This window comes from Phacochoerus africanus, chromosome 4, assembly GCF_016906955.1.
Source record: "Phacochoerus africanus isolate WHEZ1 chromosome 4, ROS_Pafr_v1, whole genome shotgun sequence".
NCBI classification, from domain to species: domain Eukaryota; kingdom Metazoa; phylum Chordata; class Mammalia; order Artiodactyla; family Suidae; genus Phacochoerus; species Phacochoerus africanus.
In genome coordinates this window covers 6,723,890-6,740,733 of record NC_062547.1, presented here as the reverse complement: position 1 = coordinate 6,740,733, position 16,844 = coordinate 6,723,890, and the positions used below count along the sequence as shown (strand labels likewise).

At 43.8% G+C, this 16,844-nt stretch overlaps 2 long non-coding RNA genes across 2 annotated transcripts; both read left to right on the top strand.

Moving 5' to 3' along the window:
- Positions 1 to 18: 18 nt before the first annotated feature.
- LOC125124958 (uncharacterized) lies at positions 19 to 7,797 on the top strand. The gene is made up of 2 exons (XR_007134337.1): positions 19 to 3,763; positions 3,958 to 7,797. It is a non-coding gene; the product is annotated as an uncharacterized LOC125124958 (long non-coding RNA).
- Positions 7,798 to 8,371: 574 nt separating this feature from the next.
- Positions 8,372 to 10,068, top strand: LOC125123922 (uncharacterized). Its single transcript, XR_007134240.1, has 2 exons — positions 8,372 to 8,866; positions 9,668 to 10,068. It is a non-coding gene; the product is annotated as an uncharacterized LOC125123922 (long non-coding RNA).
- The last annotated feature ends 6,776 nt before the right edge of the window (positions 10,069 to 16,844 follow it).

Here is a 16,844-nt window from a genome sequence, read left to right as displayed (position 1 = left end):
TCACGAATAAAATGGCAATCAAGACAGTGTGGTATAATCCTCAGGACCTGCGGCCCATGGGGGAGAAACTCCCACCCTTCGCTCCTTCTAAGATGGCTCCGCTCTACTTGTGAGGCTGAAGCTCGGTTACATAATGGAAATGAAGGCCATCAGCAAACTTAGTTTTACTTTCGTAGCCTCCAAAGCACTAAATTGTACCTACTGTACTCCAAGGAAACACAGAAGGTATTTTAAAAGCTACTAAAACATTCCCAAGTAATTCTGAGTTTTTGTCAGCTGTTTGATGGTCTGTTTAAACGTGGTTTCCATTGTTTTTACTCAAGTTTTCAGCTCAAATCCACTTAAACATCTGGGTACAGAGTTTGCGAGCAAGTTATATAAACTGTTAAGGAAAAACCTAGAGTCTTATAAACCAGATTCTATTTTTAACTCCTTCCGAGGAACTATTTTTGCTTCCCTCACAAAGGCGGCGGAGGGTTATTGGATGACGGGGGTGTGAGGTGTCCTTGGGCTATAAATACGCCGCGCGCTGCGGGTCGGGAGGCCGGCATTGAGGCAGCGAGCGCAGAGGCGGCTGAGAGGCAGGAAACGCTTCTTGAGGAGACTGCAGATAAGTTTTTCCGCTAAAATAGGGATTATTCTTATTCTCTAGGAATTATAAATTAGCGAAAATACTGAGCTGTAGTTTTGAGTTAAATTCGTGAGAGTAGATTTGATAATTAACAAGAAGGTCTTATTTTAGGGGAAAATGGAGACGTCCTTAAAAAATAGTATGAGAAAGGAAGAAAGAAGAAAAAAGATAATATTAGAACATGACGGAGGTTAAGAGCTGAAGCTTCTTCATGGAGTGAGAAAGCTAATTTTAAAAGGAGTTGCCGAGACAGGACTGCAAAGTATGGAATTTTAAAGTCTTAAATTGAAGGGTAGCTTTTTAGATTATTGTTCAAACGTAATGCTATAAATAGAACCTAAACAATATTTTTAAAGTCGAGTCGTAGATGGATTAAAATGTTTTAAAAGCCATCTTTAAAGGTCAGTTGAAGGTGATTTAAGAAATGCCTTCAAATTCACGGCGCGATCAAAAACTGCGTCATTTGAAGCCTTAAGGCTTTCTTTGGAAGTTGATGCAAGTATTAGTGGAGAAAGAAGATTAGAAATTTGAAGTGGAAAACTCGGAAGACAAGTACAGGAAGGTGAAGAAAAGATTAGCGAAGATAGGAAAACTAGAAGATAAAAAATACGGCTTTTAGAAGACAGAAAAAAACTAAGCCCAGAAGGTAGGAGGCAGAAGACATCTAGAAAGAGAAGGTTGAAAAGATGTTCGAATGTTTGAGGTAGAAAATGAGAAACAAGCTGTTGGAGACAAGCATACAAGATAGAGGTCCAAGTAATTGGAAGATAGAAAAGTCCGAAGCCAAAAAATTGGATAAGTACAAGACGCAAAACTAAGAAAAATAATTTTTAATAGTTAAATTTATTTAAAAAGCCCATCAACTTTAATTTGTGGTGGTGCAGAAGTTAGATCTGAGAAGAGGGTTTTAAACTACTGTAGACCAAGACCAACTTAGAAGAATATCTCGAAGCTATAGAGAGAAGTAAATTTAAAATCACAGCAAAAAGCTACTAAAAAGACTGATGTAAAAATTAAGGTAGACGGAAGAGTTAAAAATTTGAAAGGCCTTAAATCCATACAGTAGTTTAGTTTCTTCTGGAAAACTTAAAGGACGATAAATTCAAGAGCGAGGATAACCAAGTTAACATTTTTTGCATTGGACTTTGAGCTAAGATGAATTTCTAAACCCTGAGGACTAGGCGCTAATTAACAGCTGACCAGGTGCTACACAGAAGTGGATTCAGAGAACCTAGGAAGACAGCAGCAGACAGGATTCCAGGAGCCAGTTTTTGGTGAAACTAGGACTGAGGAGCGAGCGGCAGTTCGTGAAGATAGGAAGGAGGAGCCCGGGAGCCAGTGCGATTTGGTGAAGGAAGCTAGGAAGAAGGAAGGAGCCCTAACGGTTGGAGGTGAAGCTAGGAGAGGATTCCAGGAAGGAGGAAGCCAGTGCGATGTGGTGGTGATGAAGCTAGCGTGCGGCTTGGCGGCGTGGCTTGGCAACCCCGCGGAGGAGGCGAGCAGGCGGTGTGGAGGCTAGATAGAGCGTCCTAGAGCGGCAGCCCAGTGTGCAAGGCCGGCAGGGAGAGCCAGTGGTGTGGTAAAAATCCGTGAGGTCGGCAGTATCGTGGGTTCTGCTTTGTTTCTTCACCTTTTTTTGGTAACAGTACGTTAATCTTTGTTGAATTTCCTAATGGTGATGGGGGAGCTGTGTACTTAAGCATAAAGGGTTTTATGGGGATGTAGGCCGATTTTCGGGTGTTGTAGGTTTCTCTTTTTCAGGCGTATTTTCTCATCTTGTCTGAAGCTTTTGAGGGCAGACTACCAAGGCCCGGAGGAATAGTAGATGGCAAGTGTTTTCGTTTTTAACCAATATGAGGGAAAACAAATGAATTTGATAGAACAACCTTGAGACAGTTTCAGCCAGCTTTTGTAAGCAGGTTTTATATTTAGCTTGGTAATGAAGCATTTCCGTTTTGTGAGTAGATGACTTATTTTTCTTTCTCATTCTCTATTCTAAGTTACCTATATATATATATAGTTGGGTGTGTAATTCGGGGGGGCAAAGGTTTTGGGGGGGGCAAAATATGTTTTGAGTTCTTTTCCCCTTAGGTCTGTCTAGAATTCCAAAGGCAAATGACTCAAGGTAACAGGAAAAAAGAAAATCCAGTATCAGGATAATCAGAACACCACAGGTTTACAGTTTGTAGAAACTAGAACACGAGCAGCTCTCACTTAAGGTCTGTGATGGAACTCCAGTGGAGAAATGGCTGGTACTTTTTCCACCCCTTAATCAGATTTTTTTTTTAATTAAAGTATGTAACCGGTTATTTTTACTTGAAGTATTTTGGGGTGGTCTTAACAGGGAAGAGGGTGGGGGAGAAAATGTTTTTTTCTAAGATTTTCCACAGATGCTATAGTACTATTGACAAACTGAGTTAGAGAAGGATTGTACTGCTATGCTGTTGGCACCAAACACCTTCAGGGATTGGAGCTGCTTTTTTCCTTGGAGTATTCCCAGTGAAGCTGAAATATACAGCACAGTGCAGCTTTGGTTCATATTCAGTCATCTCAGGAGAACTTCAGAAGAGCTTGACTAGGCCAAATACTGAAGTTAAGTTTTCAAATAATGGAACTTTTTAAGATGCCTTTTAAAGGGGAGGGGCAAGTTTTGGCAATTAGTTGGCAGTGGCCTGTTTTGGTTGGGGTGGGTGGGTTGGGTTTAGGTAATTGTTTAGTTTATGATTTCAGATAACTCATGCCAGAGAACTTAAATACTTAGGATGGAAAAACTAAAGAAATCTCACCTCCCAAGTTGGCAAGTAACTCCTGATCCTCTAGTTTCTTGTTTTACCCCAATTTTTGAACTGGACAGCTGGGAACTTCAAAGATTCACTGGATTTAAAGTGTAGGGCTTGGGAAAGGAAAGTGTTGGATTGGGGGTTGGTCTAGCCCACTGGGTTGACCAAGATAAAAACTTGGGGAATTGTTTAAACACTAAAGTTGTTTGGATATGGTAGTGTGTGGTTCTCTTTTGGAATTTTTTTCAGGTGATTTAATAAAACTTAATACTACTATAGGAGCTTCAGAGCAAAGGAAGTGGCTTAATGATCCTGAAGGGATTTCTTCTGATGGTAGCTTTTATATTATCAAGTAAGATTCTATTTTCAGTTACATAAGCAAGTTTTTTAGTATAGGAAATTTTTGTATGGCTGCGAGACAAGATGTAAAGGTATGCTTCAAAATTATTGTAAATTGTGTATTGAATTTGCACCTAAGTATTTGTAAATCATAATTAAAAGGGGTGGGTTTTTGTTGATGGGGGGGAAACCTTTTTTTTTCTGTAGACTTTTTTCAGATAACATCTTCTGAGTCATACCCAGCCTGGCAATATGATGGCCTAGATGGAGAGGGGAACAGCTCCTTGGTGAATGATAAGTAAAGGCAGAAAAGATTATATTTCATACCTATCTTCATTGGGCAAAAGCATAACTCTGAAATCCTTAACTACTGATGAACACATGGTCTGCATATGCAAAAAAAAATTAAGCAAATGAAAGCTACCAATTTAAAGTTAATGGAATCTACTCTTTTAAAGTTATGGCATATCAAGCTGTATCCACAAAAATAATGAATCAATGAGAAATAAAATAATGAAATGAGAAATACCATGAAGATCTAATGCCCACCTCAAAATACTGCTTTTACAAAAGCAGAATAAAAAGTGAAATGAAATGAAAATGATAAAGCTACACATTAACCCTGGAATAAAAGAAGCTGAAATAATTGAAAGGAGTGGGATCAAATGGATTGAGAGGAAGCTGTGCTGTTTGCCAATCTTTCGTTTGCCTCAGACAGGTTTCTCATTATCAGAAGAGTTGCTTCATTTCATCTGGGAGCAGAAAACAGCAGGCAGCTGTTCACAGATAAGTTTAACTTGCATCTGCAGTATTGCATGTTAGGGATAAGTGCTATGTTTAATAAGAGCTGTGGAGGTCCTAGGTCCCTTACTCAAGGGATCTCAGGATTTTGAGGAATTTTCCCATCCAGCCTTTTAAAATGAGACAGGCCTTATGCCTGTGGGCTTCCATGATGGGCTAGCTCACTTCACTCGAGGCAAGTAATTCCTTAAAGCCTCTTGAGATTAATGCCTTAATAATCAAGGGTAATGTTGATAAAATAAAAATTTGTTTAGCATTGACTCTTGGAAACCCTATGAAAAGATAGCATAATGTGCTGTTAACCAGAATCAGATATGTTAACCTTGCTAAAATTTAAATGTTATGTGTATTGTGCAGAAAACCGTAAAATCACTCAAAATAAAATACTTTATTTAGCGAATGTATGCTTTTAGAAAGCTGTCTCCTTATTTAAATAAAATATTGTTTGTCTGTAGTTAGTGTTGGGCAATCTTGGGGGGATTCTTCTCATCTTTCAGAGACTTTGTCTGCGAACACTCTGTAATGGACAAGATCAGGAATTGAGCTGAAGAACGAATTTAACTTAAGGCAGGAAAGACAAATTTTATCCTTCGTAAAATTGATGACCATTTAATAATTCCAGGCACATGGCCATAGAGACCCTCTAAATAAATAAGGAATAAATACTTATTAGGCAGGTGGGAGATTATGATCAGAAGAACAGGTAACTACACCTATGCATTTTTCAGAAAGTCAGGAGTCTAAATTGACAGTACTGAAGTATAATGCGGTCCACATTTCCAAAGTTTGCATGTTAAAATTGAAATGCTTATCTCATCTAGTGTTAGCCAATGCTTTACACTTATTAGCCTTTTATATAGACACTTGGTGGGGGGCATGTGGGTTTTTTAAAGAACTTTCCTTTGCAGAGGCTTCGTTTCATCCTTCATGAGGCTGTTCAGGATTTTGACTTGCATATAAACGCTTGGCTCTGCCTTCTGTTCTCCTAGTGGGTGTGTGAGACCTTGCAGTGAGTTTTCAGCATACTCAAGTAAAAATTTTTTCCCCCTGATTATTTTGGAGGGAAGGGAGGAGAGGGTGGGGCTTACTTGTTTAGCTTTTTTTTTGCAGACTACACAGAATGCAGTTGTCTTGACCTCAGGTCTGTCTGTTCTGTTGGCAAGTAATAATGCAGTACTGTTCTGACCTGCTGCTATTAGAATGCATTGTGAAACGACTGGAGTATGATTAAAAGTTATGTTTCCCCCAATGCTTGGAGTAGTGATTGTTGAAGGAGAATCCACTGAGTGATAAAAGGCTGAGTGTTGAGGAAATTTCTGCAGCTTTAAGCATTCATGTTTGTGATTGAAGCAGTCCTTTTTGCTGTGCTTTAGGTAAAATGCTTTTTTGTTCACTTCTGGTAGGGGGGGTGGGGAGGGCACTGAAGCCTTTAGTCTTTTCCAGATGCAACTTTAAAATCAGTGACAAGAAATAAGTTCCAAACGAACAACAGACTTCAAGAAGTTTAACTGGCAAGTGGAAATGTTTTAACCTCAGTTCAGTGGTCTTAGTGCATTGTGTGTGCAGGTTTCTCTCTTCCCTCCCTTGGTCTCAATTCTTATACACAGGAACATTCAGAACAACAGATGAAGGGCCAGAGAAGCCAGACCCAGTAAGGAAAAAAAAATAGTTCATTTGCTTTTAATAAACAAACCAAACATTCCATTTTAAATGTGGGGATTGGGAACCACTAGTTCTTTCAGATGGTACTCTTCAGACTAGAAGGAGCTTCCAGTTGAATTCACCAGGGGACAAAATGAGGACAACAGGTGAACAAGCTTTTTCTATGTTTACATACCAAGTCAGATCTGTTCCGGGTAAATTAGTGTCAAATGGCCTTTCAGCTTTATGCTGGAATAAACAGCATGAGCAAGTTTGTTGGCCTGGGGGTGGAGGGGTGAGGTGGGCGCTAAGCCTTTTTTTAAGATTTTTCAGGTACCCCTCAATAAAGGCACCCGAAGGCTTAAAGTAGGACAACCCTGGCGCCTTCCTGTGGCAAGAGAGACAACAAAGCGCTATTTAACTAAGGTCAATCTAAGTGGTGTCGGCCTCACAACCCCACCTTCCGTTAGACATGAGGACTTGCCTCAACTTGCCTCTGGGGAGTGAAGCATCCAAAGGAATGCCTGCGTACCTTGCGTACCCCGGGCCTGTGTGACGCCTCCCTGGGCTGTTTTTAGAGCAGCCCTTGATGAAGCCCAGACCTCCTGAGTGGTGCTTGAAGGGGAGGGAAAGGGGGAAAGCGGGCAACCACTTCTCCCTAGCTTTTCCAGAAACCTGTTAAAAAGCAAGGTCTCCCCACAAGTGACTTCTCTGCCACATCGCCACCCCCTGCCTTTGGCCTAGCGCAGACCCTTCACCCCTCACCTCGATGCTGCCGGTAGCTTGGATCCTTGTGGGCATGATCCATAAGCAGTTTAAGGTAACTGGTGCCGAGGTCTTGGGTGGGTTGCACTGTTAGAAAAGACCGTTCATTTGCCTGTAAACGTTTAATGATATTAAGACCACAACTAAAAAGCTCTCCGATGTTTTAAATGTGTAGCATTATTTCTGTCCAGTGATGAAAACAAACTTACTTGAACCAGTAAATGAAGAAATAACATGTAAGAACTATACTGTTGGGTGGGAAAGTATAGCAAGCTGAAGGAGATAGGCATTTTAGCAGTTGAGGGCTGTTGGGTGGGAATGCAAAAACTCTCTGCTAAGACTTTTTCAGGTGAACATAACAGACTTGGCCAAGCTAGCATCTTAGCTGAAGCAGATTCTCCAGTGCTCTTCAGTAGGGTCTTAAAATTTAAAGGTTTTTCTTTTCCTGAGAAAACAAATTACTTTGTTTTCTCAGGTTTTGCTTTTTGGCCTTTACCTAGCTTTAAAAAAAAAAGCAAAAGATGCTGGTGGTTGGCACTCCTGGCTTCCAGGACAGGGTTCAAATCCCTGCGGCGTCTTTGCTTGACTTTTACCTCTGCCTTTCCGTTTTCCTCCTTTTTCTTCAGATGAAATTAGGGGAAGTGGAAGTAGCTTCGAACTATACTATACCTCTTGATTGAATTTGTTGTCCTAAACTGGTTTGTGTTTGTATTTTCACAGGAATCTAGTGTAATTACTTTGCCCTTTTAATTTTCAGGTATCCCTCATGCACCTGTTGTTTGGAGCAGTCTCACTATTTTAAAAAATAGATGACATATTAATAAAGGTTGAAAAACTTCATTGGTGTGATTCTTTTGTGCATAAGCTGAACTTCTCTATCCATGAGTAGTCAGAAGATGGGTGTCTTGTGGGGGTTCTTGTTCCTGTTTTAACTAGTTGTCTAAAAAGCACACTGCACTGTCAAGCCACCAAATTTCTAGGGGGGGCAGGGGACCCCTCTGGAGGGGGAGGTGGTCTAGTGGGTGAGTGACCCGAAAGACCCAGTAACATACCCACAGAAATAAGAAGGGACACTTTAAAGCAGCAGTTGACCCTGAGTGTGGCTGGATCTGGAGAGCTGGAGACCACGTGGTCTGGTAGGTTGTCGATTCCCAAGCTGTAAAGTGACCATGTGGTCACCTGTCCTGTGGAATGGCCAGTATTCCGGCAGATAGACCTTCACTTGCAACTGAAGTGCCCTTTTTAAGTCCTACCCATCTTTTAAGTCCTTGCTTCTCAATCCCTGTTCCCTGATGAGGAGAGCTCATTCCAATAAACCCAAGAGTGTGGGGCCCAGGTCTGAAGAAGATGCTACGCCCTCGGGCCACTGGGGCGGCGGGGGGGGGGGGGGGGGGGGGGGGGGGGGGCTCAGCAAGTAGCACTTTGTCCTGCTTAACTGACCTAAAGTGACTCATGTGTGGCCAAGGGGGGAGCAAGCTCTGAGTCACTGTCAAAACGGCAGGGCTGGGATGTGAAACCTGGTCTCCAACACGGTTGCTTTTACTTCAGTGTAATCAACTCTCCAACTTTATACCAAATAAGGGCACAGGGAATTACATAATAGCCTATGATGGAAAAGAATGAAAGCCTAATCTACATATGTCTTAATCACTTTGCCGTCCCCCCAAAACAACATTGTTCATCAACTGTGGTTAAAAAAATGAACTGCCCAGTCAGGTCGGCAGCAGACCAGCCCCCGCCATGATGATCTCTTGGGCCTGAGCAAGTACTGTCTGAACTGGTGCTGAGTTTCAGCATCTTCTGGAGAAGCTGGAAGACTCCCTGGAAGCACAGACTTCGCTGGAAAGCAAAGCAGTTAGGAAAGGCTGGGGATTGTTCCTGGTGCCGAACAAGCTAATGGAGGAAGAAGGTAGATAGCTAGATTTTTTTTTTTTTTTTTTTAGGCCTGCTCCTGCTGCATATGGAGATTCCCAGGCTAGGGGTCCAATCGAGCTACAGCTGCTGGCCTACACCACAGCTGCAGCAACGCAGGATGCGAGCCACGTCTGTGACCTACATACATCACAGCTCGTGGCAACGCTGGATCCTTTACCAAATGAGTGAGGCCAGAGAGCACACCCTCAACCTCGTGGTTCCTAGTCGGATTTGTTTCCTCTGCGCCACAACGGGAACTCCCCAGGCAAAGTGGGTTAAGGATTCTGCGTTGTCACTGCAGTGGCTTGGGTCACTGATGTGACATGGGTTCAATTGTTGGCCCTGGGAACTTCCATATGCCAAGGGTGCAGCCAAAATCGCTCCCAAAACAAAAAACAAAACCCAGGAAAATTCTTTATATACTCCCCTAGCTGTATAAAGTGCTTACACGCTGTTTTTTGTGTGTGTTTGCTTGGATTTCATTATCCTGATAATTTCAGTACTGCAGTGCATGCCTACAACAAACCTGAATTCCAGCCATGACGTCACCATTTCCCAGCTTCTCCAAAGTTGCCCTCAAGTTGGTTTGGTCTTGGAAGGCATATTTCTGACGTCAGTAAAAGGGTGAAACTTGAATAAGACTTGGAGGTTGGGGGCAGGGTATGGGGGAAATTGAGACAGGAAGTGTCTAGCTGGGTTGTTGATTCAGGCTCAGAGAAATCTAGGAGACATGGGTCAGAATCCTAGCTCCTGGCTCTGACAAATTGGCAAACGAGGTGTCACCTGACTTTTCCAGGTCTGTTTTCCTGACAAATGGGGACAATGAAGAGCAACCACCGAAGATGCAAGTATATGGAACTGGAAATGAGTGTGCTTTTACCGCCACCTAGTGAACAAATGCAGTATTGCATACAGGATATTTGCATATCCAGTGCTTGGAATACTTCTTTTCTTGTTTGGCCTTGCTGCTGCCTGTGGACCTTCTGGGGCCTGGGATGGAATGCGTGCCACAGCAGTGACAGCGCTGGATCCTTAACCCGCTGATCCATTAAGGAACTCCTCGGAATACTTAAAATACACTCGTTCGTTCAACAAACATTTAGTTTTATTGCTGAGTAGTAGTCCATTATATGGATATTATAATTGGAGTTATTTCCCATTTTTGGTAAAAATGAATAAAGCTGCTATAAACATTTATGTACAAGTCTGGATATAAATTTTCCTTTTTCTTTCCTTTCTTTCTTTTTTTTTTTTTTTGCTTTTTAGGGCCACACTTGCAGCATATGGAGGTTCCCAGGCTAGGGGTCCAATCGGAACTGTAGCCTCCAGTGTACACCACAGCTACAGCAACACAGCATCTGCAACATACACCACAGCTCACGGCAATGCCAGATCCTTAACCCACTGAGCGAGGCCAGGGATCAAACCTTCGTCCTCATGGATGCTAGTCAGATTCGTTAATCGCTGAGCCATGACGGGAACTCCTTTCTTTTTCTTGGTATGTTGTATGATAGGTATATGTGTGGGGTTTTTTTGTGTGTGTGTGTTTGTTTTTAGGGCCACACCTGAGGCATATGGAGGTTCCCAGGCTAGTGGTTGAACTGGATTTGTAGTTGCTAGCCTTCACCACAACCACAGCAATGTTGGATCTGAGCTGCTTCTGTGACCTTCACCACAGCAAGGCCAGAGATCAAACCTGTGTCCTCATGGATACTAGCTGGGTTCATTAACCACTGAACCACTATGGTAACTCTGGTATATGTGTAGTTTTTTTTTTTTTTTGCCTTTTCTAGGACTGCTCCCGCAGCATATGGAGATTCCCAGGCTAGGGGTCTAATCGGAGCTGTAGCTGCCAGCCTACGCCAGAGCCACAGCAACGTGGGATCCGAGCCACGACTGCAAACTAAACCACAGCTCACGGCAATGCCGGATCCTTAACCCACTAAGCAAGGCCAGGGATCAAACCTGCAACCTCATGGTTCCTAGTCGGATTTGTTAACCACTGCGCCACGACGGGGGAACTCCAGATGTGTAGTTTTTAAGAAAATTTTCTAAACTCTTTTCCAATGTGGTTCCTCCATTTCACATATCCACAACAGGGTTGAGAATTCCAGCTGCTCCATACTCACCAGCATTTGGTATGATCATGTCTTTTTTTTTTTTTTTTTGTCTTTTTTGGGCCACACCTGCAGCACATGGAGGTTCCCAGGCTAGGGGTGTAATCAGAGCTACAGTTGCTGGCCTACGCCACAGCCACAGCAATGTCAGATCCGAGCCATATCTGTGACCTACACCACAGCCTGTGGCAACACTGGATCCTTAACCCACTGAGCGAGGCCAGGGATTGAACCGGCAACCTCATGGTTCCTAGTCAGATTCGTTTCCACTGCACCACGGCAGGAACTCCCATCATGTCTTTAAATGTTAGCTATTCTAGTGAATACGGAGTGGTATCTCACTGTGATTTTTAAAATTTTATTTATTTTTTCTTTTTTAGGTTGCACCTGTGGCATTATGGAAGTTCTCAGGCTAAGTGTCAAGTCAGAGCTGCAGCTGCTGGTCTACACATCGACACAGCAGAGCCAGATCCGAGCTTCATCTGCACACCTACACCACAGCTTGTGGCAATGTCAGATCCTTTAACTCACTGAGCGAGGCCAGGGATCAAACCTGCATCCTCATTGAATACTATTCCGATTCTTTATTTATTTATTTTTTTTGCTTTCTAGGGCCTGCCGGATCCTTAACCCACTGACTGAGGCCAGGGATCGAACCCAAGTCCTCAGGGATACTGGTTGGTTTCTTTACAGTTGAGCCACAAAGGGAACTCTCCCTCACTGTGATTTGCATTTCTCTATGACCAATGATGAGTATCTTTTCATGTGCTTACCTGCTGTTTATATGTGTCCTTTGGTGTAGTATTCATTTAATTTTTTCGCCAGTGTTGCTATGGGGATGTTTATCGTTTTATTGCTGAGTTATAAGAGATTTTACATTTACAAGATGCAATTCCCTTGTCAGTGTATGTGGAGGTTTTTGGCCATGCTCCTGGCATGGAAGTTCCTGGACCAGGGATTGAACCCAAGCCACAATATCGACCAAGGCTGCTGCAGTGAAAACATCAGATCTTTAACCTGTCGTGCCACAAGGGAACTCCCTGCCAGTGTAAGTTTTGAATATATTTTCTCTTAGCTTGTGCTTTGCCTTTTCATTTTTTTGTGACTGTGTATTTATTTATTTATGTCTTTTTAGGGCTGCACCTGTGGCATATGGAAGTTCCCAGGCTAGGGGGTAAATTGGAGCTGGACAGCCACAGCAATGCCATATCTGAACCACATCTGCGACCTACCACAGCTCATGGCAGTGCCAGATCCTTGACCCACTGAGCAAGGCCAGGTATCAAACCCACATCCTCATGGATGCTAGTTGGGTTCGTTACCACTGAGCCATAATGGCGAATTCCTGGGGCTATTTTTTTTGTTTGTTTTTTGTTCTTTGCTTTTTAGCACTGCACTTGCAGCATATGGAGATTCCCAGGCTAGGGGTTGAATTGGAGCTGTAGCTGATGGCCTACACCACAGCCACAGCAACACGGAATCCAAGGCGCGTCTGTGACCTACACCACAGCTCACAGAAACACCGGATCCTTAACCCACCGAGAGAAGCCAGGGTTTGAACCTGCAACCTCATGGTTCCTAGCCAGATTTGTTTCCGCTGTGCCACAACGGGAACTCCCTGTGACTGTGAATTTAAACAGCAGAAGTTTTACAACTTTTTTCTGTCTTTTTGTTGTGGTGGTTTTTTGGTTTGTTTGTTGTTTGTTTTTGTCATGCCTGCAACGTGTGGAAATTTTTGGACCAGAGATTGAACTCATGCCACAGCAATGACCTGAGCCACTGCAGTGACAACGCTGGATCCTGTACCCACTGAGCCCGTAGGGATGTCCAAAATCTTGAACAAACCACTAATGTGCACAATAGCATGGGGAAATGACAAAATAATTATGTTGCGAGAAAGAAGTGAGTTGTTTGTTCGTTTTTTGTCTTTTTTAGGGAGGGCCACATGTGCAGCATATGGAAGTTCCTAGGCTAGGGATTGAATTGGAGCCGCAGCCACAGCAAAGCGGGATCCGAGCTGCGTCTGCAACCTACACCACGCTCACAGCAACACTGATCCTTAACCCACTGAGCGAGGCCAGGGATCGTACCCGAGTCCTCATGGCTACTAGTCTGGTTCGTTAACTGCTGCGCCACGACGGGAAGTCCTGGCAGCTCAAGTCTCGAAGTAGAGCCCAACGTGACATCTCCCCAAGGCTCTGCTGCCAGGGTGTCTTCCAGGCCCTGGTCTGCTCCCTGTTCATCCACCTTCCCAGACTCCCCTTGGGGTTCCCGTGCAGATCCTGGCTGGCCTCCAGCCACCCTCTGGTACCCACAGCCCACCTGACCAGCAGTCCCTTGCTTCCCCCTCGCTGGCTCTCCCTCCATGCTTCTCATGCCCACCGCGCCCGCCCTGGCCCGGGCTCCCTGCATTGACCATCCACACCCCTCCTGGGTGTTCTCCACATGATGCTTCTGCTCCATCCAGTCCTTTCCTTGGCTGTTGCTGAATAGATGCTTCTTTTTTGGCTGTGCCCATGGCGTGTGGAACTTCCTGGGCCACAGCCACTGTACCGACACCAGATCCTTAACTGTTAGGCCACCAGAGAACTCCGTGATAGGTATTTCTAAGGAGCACATCTGATCGTGCCACTCCTTCAGTAGTCCTGTTTCTCCCAGATAGTCAGCCTCCATGACCTGACCGAGGAGCCTCCTGTGACCTGCCTACGTCCCCATCCTGGTCCCACCTTGCCCAATTCAAACGGGAATCAGTTGGAAAAGATTTTTAGCTAGAGACAACTGTCGTCAGATAAGCCAAAAGCAGAGATATTGGCACTTTGTCAAACATCACATCCCCAGGCTAGGAGTTGAATTGGAGATACAGCTGCTGGCCTACGTCAGAGCCACCACAACGCCAGATCCGAGCCAAGTCTGGGAACTACATCACAGCTTGCAGCAGTGCCGGATCCTTAACCCACTAACCAGAGCCAGGGATTGAACCCGCATCCTCATGGATACTAGTTGGGTTGCTTACAGCTGAGCCACAATGGGAACTCCAAGGTTTTTTCTGTTGTCGTTTTCTCAACTTTGGATTCAGATAAGTAATTTTTTTAAATAGTTATTTCCCCAATACAATTTTTTCTCCTACTGTACAGCATGGTGACCCAGTTACACATACATTTACACATTCTATTTTTGCACATTATCCTGCTCCATCATAAGTGACTAGACATAGTTCCCAGTGTTACACAGCAGGATCTCATTGCTCATCCATTTCAAAGGCAATAGTTTGTATCTATTAACTCCAAGCTCCCCAACCACCCCACTCCCTCCTCCTCCCCCTTGGCAAGGAACTCCAAGTTTTGATTTGCATTTCTCTAATAATTAGTGATGTTGAGCATCTTTTTATGTGTTTTTGGCTTCAGGTTGTGTCTCTTTAATTTCAAGGACTCTTGGGATTACACTGGGCCCACAAGGGAAAAATCAGAATAATCTATCTTAAGAGCAGCTGATTAATAAACTCAATTCCATCTACAACCTTAATTCCCCTTTGTCAAGTAACATATTCATAGGTTTTGAGAATAGGATATGGACATTTTCAGGGGGTCATTATTCTGCCTGCCACGACAGGCCAGAACCATAAACAGCTTTTTTTTTTAATAGGCATCACAGTTGCTAACCAAAAAAATAAGCATAAAAACACAACAAAAGCCACAGAATCTTTTTTTTTTTTTGGAAAGGTAATAGTAATGAAGCCAAAGTAACTTTTTCGCTTTTTTTTTTTGCTTTTGAGCACCGCACTTGCAGCATATGGAAGTTCCCAGGCTAGGGGTCAAATCGGAGCTGCAGCTGTTGGCCTACTCCACAGCCACAGCTATGCCAGATCCAAGCCGTGTCTGTGACCTACACAGCAACACCGGATCCTTAACCCACTGAGCAAGGCCAGGGATTGAATCTACAAACTCATGGTTCCTAGCCAGATTCGTTTCCACTGCACCACGACAGGAACTCCTAAAGTTTCTATTTTATTGGAGGGAAAGATACTACCATGAGCAAGAGACAGTTGCAGGTGGGAGTTTCCAAAACATACATATATGCATATATAATACATTTATATTATATACATTTTTATACTGAAAAATATAATGACATATGTATGATGAAATTATATGTATAAAAATGAAATTATATGTATATATGCATGTATATGTAATCATATATGCATATAGACAAATAGTTTCCTGTTTACAAAAGGAATTCACATTTATTGTGAAAACTTCAAGCATTACATCACAGAAATAAGTATTATGTTGAACTGTATGAATTTGCGAATGTTTCACTATTTTGACCAATAAACACAGGAATTTCATATTGTTCCACCTAATAACATAGCAAGGAGAACTCCCTGGAATCCCCATGTCCTGAAGGAAAAGAGTGGCATTCGATATGTAGTCCTTCATACTGGAGATTATGTCTATGCATATTTATGATTAAATGGAGTATTACAGTAATGACATATGGATAATTTTGCAAGCTGCTTTCTAAATGCTTTGATAGAGCAAAGCAAACCCTAGCACTTGTTGTGCTGCCTCCCCTCTCTGGAGCCTCAGTTTCCTCATCTGTAAAAGTGAAACGAATGCGTATGTGCCAGTTATTAACTTACTGACTCTCGGATCCCAATTCATCAGGTTCGCCTGCTCTGTGAGTATGGATCTGAGCCCTTTAAATAATTTTGCTTTGCCAGATGGGCACAACGTTCAATTTGGCCAGTAGAGGGCGCTAACAGACACCACTTGAGAAAGAGGTTTTACTTCCGGGTTTCGAGGCGCCGCTCTCGGCGGCTTCCGCCGCAGCGGGAGCCACCTTGTCCAATTCAAGTCCTCGGGGCAGATTTGTCCGCGCAGGGTTCCTGCTGTGCAGGTGACTGGCAGCCTTTACCACCGCGGTGGAAGGCTTGGAATGCCCCTAGTGAAACATTTCCCCATACACAGCTTTCCCCAGCACCCCAGGTGGCTTTCTTTTTTTCTTTCTTTCTTTCTTTCTTTCTTTTTTTTTTTTTTTTGTCTTTTGATCTTTTTAGGGCCGCACCCGCGGCATATGGAGGTTCCCAGGCTAAGGGTCTAATCAGAGCTGTTACTGCCGGCCTGCGCCAGAGCCACAGCAACCGCCAGATCCGAGCCGCATCTGCCACCTACACCACAGCTCAGGGCAACACTGATCCTTAATCCACTGAGAGAGGCCGGGGATCGAACCCGCAACGTCATGGTTCCTAGTTGGATTCGTTTCCGCTGGGCCACGACCGGATAGTTCTGCACTATCCAATGAGCTTGAGCCATTCCCTCTCCAACCAAGTCTGGTTCTCAGACGTGGGGCAGCAGGTGTGATCTGTCTCAGCCTAGGGGTGGGGGCTGCTCCTTGTATTTGCTATTCCTATATTCTTTAGAGTTTTCTTTATTTTCTCTCTCTCTCTCTTTTATCTTTACTTATTTATTTATTTGGTCTTTTGGGGGCTGCATCCGTGGCATATGGAGGTTCCCAGACTAGGGGTCATGCCTCCCCCCCCCCACCCCGGGCGTGCTCCCCAAGCCACTGCCACAGCAATGCCAGATCCAAGTCGATACTGTGACTTACACAGCACCTTGTAGCAACTCGGGATCCTTAACCCACTGAGAGAGGCCAGGGATCAAACCTGCATCTTCCTGGACACTATGTCAGATTCTTAACCCGCTAAGCCACAATAGGAACTCCCAGATAATAATTCTTTATGTAGACTTTCCCTGCTCAAATCACTTTGTGGTTTCTTTAGGACTGGTACAGGTCCCTCATGTTAGGAAGATCAGAGGAGAACCTGCCGGGAAAACACTCAGTGCCTGATGT